This window comes from Cicer arietinum, chromosome 5, assembly GCF_000331145.2.
Source record: "Cicer arietinum cultivar CDC Frontier isolate Library 1 chromosome 5, Cicar.CDCFrontier_v2.0, whole genome shotgun sequence".
In the NCBI taxonomy this organism is placed as follows: domain Eukaryota; kingdom Viridiplantae; phylum Streptophyta; class Magnoliopsida; order Fabales; family Fabaceae; genus Cicer; species Cicer arietinum.
In genome coordinates, this window is record NC_021164.2 from 7,113,892 (window position 1) to 7,118,926 (window position 5,035).

The following is a 5,035-nucleotide window of genomic DNA, read 5'->3' on the forward strand; positions in this document are numbered from 1 at the left end:
CCTTAGAACACAAACCCTAACCCAAAAATCTCAACCAAAAGAATTTGTAGGAGTTTGAGAAATTAAGCTTGTGGGGATGTTAAACCTCCTTTAAGGATTGAGGGTTTGAGTAATAGAGTGAGAAGAAGGAGAAGGGAAGAAAAGAAGGAAAGAAAACAAAAAAATGAAGGAGGGGAGGGGGTTGCTTTCTGCCGAGAGGAAGAGAGAGAGAGGAAATGGGAAAAATAGGATGAGGTGGCAAGGGTTTTGTTTTAATTAATTATTAATATTATTATTATTATTATTATTATTATTTACGCGGGCGTAACAAAGCTAGAAAGTTCCTCCTTCAACAATTATTGACTGTGTTATAATAGTTGAAATTGTTTATTTTAGTGATACAAAACGAACAAACAAAAGATAGTAGTATATTTTTGACTCACCTAGACACTCATGTGATCATTTTATTGTTGATAAGTGCTATCTTACGCCACTCTTGCCATTGCTTCCTCCGCCAAATTGCTTCAAGCAATGGACATATAGAGATACTTAGTACAAAAAGAGAGGAAGGCAACCCTTCCTCTGGCAATGAAATCTCAAAGTTTTAGATAAAGGTGAGATGGTGGAGCCACTTTCCATCCAAGCATTCTATATAATCAAGTTGGTAGATGTGTAGGGACATGAGAGAAAAGGGTAGCAATGACACTTCCATTTTAATCAACTTATTCACAATGTCACCACCTCCAATTTCCAACATGGAAATACATGTTATATTTGCCAAACTACACTCTATATTTCACATAATTCCCCCAATAGAAAGTTTCCTTAAATTGATAAGTAAACCTTCATTGGCAAAATGTTGTAGATTTGGAAGCTTAAAAACTCTCAACTCTGGAAGGCCAACAAGAGTGCTCATTGGTTCTAATAATGAGTGAAGCTTGTTACACTCGAACACACTTAAAATTGAATTGGAAAATGAATCCAATTCATCGCAATATCGCATTTGGATACTTTGAATCATTGAGAGACTTAGTGATGCATCTTTTTCAATGAAAATTTAGAATTTTGAAACCCTCAATATATAGATTTTAAAGCACAAGAAGAGAGCCCAAGGTAAAGGATTTCATTGAGCTACAACTGTATTTAATGAACGATTGCTCAAGTAATGTGTAATTGTGCAAGGATCCATGAGGGAGAATATGTGGGACAGGAAAAAAAACTAGAGTAAAAAGACAAACATACAACTCCAGAAGACTACAAAAATAGTTGTAGCATTCAAGAGCAATTGAATTTAAATAAACTAGAGGCTCAAGTAAATTCAATGTCATTAGAGGCAGAACAATATTATTTTTAACCATTCACTATGTTTTATTAGAGGTAGGGCATATAGAGGATTTAAACATTATTATTTGATAAACACAATTTTTAGATGTTTCTTTATAAGATTGAATATGTCCTCCACAAGAGGTTTTGTGAAAATATCAGCCCACTAATATCAGTGTTGAAAAATGTAATGTCTAAAATACTCTTCTGGACATAATCCCTAAAAAAGTGATGTTAATCTCTATATGTTTTATCATAGAATGTAAAATAGAGTTTTTGATTAAAAATATGGTTGAAGTGTTATCGCAGAAGATAGAAGTGTTATTCTCATAAATTTTGAAATCTTCTAGTTGATGTTTCATCCACAACAGTTGAGTGCTGCAATTAGACAGAGCAATAGTGTTTTGTCTTTTGCTTGACCAAGAGATCAAATTGTCACCAAGAAAAGTGCAGTTTTCACTAGTGCTCTTTCTTTCTAGCCTATCTTCAGCATAGTCAGCATCACATAAACCTACCAACTTCTACTCAGAGGATTGCTTATAACACGGACCAAGGTTAGTAGTATGTTTCAGACATCTAAAGATCCTCTTAACATCTGATAAGTAGGATTCCTTAGGGTCAAACTAAAATCTGGCACACATACACTAAACAAAATATCAGGTCTAGAAACAGTTAAATAAAGGAGAGAACCTATCATTCCTATGTATATCTTTTGATCTAGCTTTTTACCTCACTCATCCTTGTCAAGAGAACAATTTGGATGCATAAGGGTGGACATTGGTTTATAGTAATCCATTTTAAACTTTTCAAGCATATCTCGAGTGTATTTGATCTAGCGAATAAGTACATCCTCTTGGTTTTGATGAATCTGAATTCCCATAAAGAATTTCAATTCTCCAATCATACTCATCTCAAATTCATTCTGCATTAACTTAGAAAATTCTTGGTAGGGATCGCCACTAGTAGAACCAAAAATAATATCATCAACATATATCTAGACAATGAGAAATTCATTCTTAGATGATTAAAAAAATGTGAGTGATTGTTTGTATACATTTCGTTTCGTTTTAAACATTCAATCATTATAGAATACTTTCTTCCTTAAAAAAAAAGAATATTTATTTTTATTAGTGTTGGAAAAATATGACTTCTTTTGATTAAGAATAAGAGAATTAAGATCAAATCCAACGTATTCAATTTTAATTCCTATATTAACTATGCAAGATTCATACACAAAGTACACAGCGGAAATATTAGATCTCATACAATATGAACATGAAAAGTAAAGAGATAAGGGATAGAGAGATTGCCCAGTCGATTGTTTTTCACTTCTGGGTTTACCAAATCGATTGCCCAATCGATTAGGTTGACGTGGTTCAAAAAACTATCCGTTACACCCATTTCCAACGGCTATAATTTTTCTCAACGGACATATTGTCAATCGATTTCCAAATCGATTGTGTAACTTATCCTTCTTGACTTAATCGATGTCCAAATCGATTGCCTCCTATGTTCAGAAATCTTCAAAACACAACATCGATTCCCAAATCGATTGTTATAAGTTCAGGTCCAAAACAAAGTTGATCCAATCGATTTCCCAATCGATGCTCGGGTTTGTGTTTGAAAAACTTCTCAAATTTGTAGATGACTTGACCAAACAATCGATTATCCAATCGATTCCTTAAACAATATTTCAAATATATAATCGATTTACCAATCGATTGAGATAAAACAAACTTCAGCAATCTGGCTTCTGTGATGTGATCAATCGATTTCCAAATCGATTCCAGTGATAGTAACATAGAGAAATAAACATAAAATACCAAACAAATCGATTTAGCAATCGATTATCGTGTTTCCAAATTACCAAATTTCTTAAAAGTTGAGAATGCCTCACTCTTGTGAGTCAGAAAATATGTCCATGTGAACCTAGTGTAATCATCTACCAGCACATACCCATATAGGTTCCCTCCAAAGCTTCTAACCTGAGATGGACCAAACAAGTCCATGTGTACCAACTGTAAGACCCTACTGGTTTGAACTAAGTCTATAGGGGGGAAAGAAGACTTAACTAGCTTACTCCTCTCACAAGAGTCACATAACCTATCCTTAGAAAACTTCCTATTTGGGAGACCTAGGACTAACTGCTTTCTAACTAGTCTATTCAAGTGATCCATATGAATATGGGCCACTCTCTTATGCCACAGCCAGTTCTCATCAGCATTTGATAATAAGCAACATATGTCATTTGCAGGTAAGGAATCAAAATCTATCATATAAATATTGTTAACTTTTTTACCTGTCAATTTCATACCTTTAACTTCCTTATGCTCAAGTGTGCAACTCATAGAGGTAAAATGTATCTTGAATCCCTTGTCACACAGCTGGCTGATGCTTAGCAAGTTGCGCTTTAGATCCTTGACATACAGAACATCTTTAATCATTGTAGATGATTTGTTTCCGATGTCTCCAAATCCTAAGATCTTCCCTTTGTTGTTGTCACCATATTTGACAAAGCCTCCTTCCTTTAAGTTCAGAGACAAGAACATTGACTTGTCTCCAGTCATATGCTTGGAGCATCCACTGTCCAGATACCATGATTGATTCCTGGATGCCAAGCATATCTGCAAAAATGATTCAAGTTTTGGATTTAGGTACCCAATTCAAATTGGGTCCTAGGGAGTTAGTTTCAAATGCTTGTGACTTGACTTTCCAAATTTGTTTCCATCCTCTGTTGGCAAGTTTTTTTTAGTTTGCAGTTGAAAACCATATGTCCTTTTTTGCAACAAAAATGACATACAACAGCAGGGGATGATTTTAGATTTGGTCTAGTAAAGTTATCATGCATTTGTTTTGATTTAACAAACTTTTGATGCCCTTTAACATGCATGTTTTGTTTATAGCCAAGTCCAGTTTTAACATTTAGATTTCTTTGATTTCTAAGTCTATCTAAGTTGTTTTTACCACTGTTAAACTTAGCTACATCACATTTCAATGCACATGCTTCTTTTTTCAATTCTTCATTTATGTCTCGAAGAGACTCATACTTCAAATTAATTTCATCAAACAACATGCATTTCTCTTCTAGCAGTTTCTTAGTACTGATTAATTGTTTGAGAACACTAACATATTCAGTATGCAATTCATTAAAGGCATCATGCAGTTCATCATAGGATGGATTAGAGGTTGTACTTACTTCACTGTCAAATTCTGAGTCAGTATTTGCCATGAGACACAAGTTAGCTTCCTCATCTTCAGAATCATCAGATGAATCTTCATCATTGTCGTTCCAGGCAATGTAAGCTCTCTTTGTTGAAGGTTGTTGATCCTTTCCTTTGGTCTTTACAGGCTTGTTTTTGTTTTGCAGTTTATAACACTCAGATCTGATGTGACCTGTTTTACCACATTCATAGCAAGTAATGACTTTGCTATCATTGGTATCACTTTTGCTGAAGCCTTTAGTCTTTGAATTATGTGGTTTTCTTGACTGGCTTCCTTTCTTTTTCAAAAATTTCTTGAATTTTCTGACCAACATACCTATCTCAGGCTCTTCATCAGATTCACTTTCTGAATCATCAGTATCTGGTTCAGATTTTGCTTTGTGAGTCTGAGCCTTCAGTGAAAGTCCTTTGCTTTTCTTGGTAGATTATTCTGACTCATTCAATCTGTGCAATTCCATCTCATGTTCCCTGAGCTTTCCAAATAATGTTGCAATAGTCATGTTTGCCAGGTC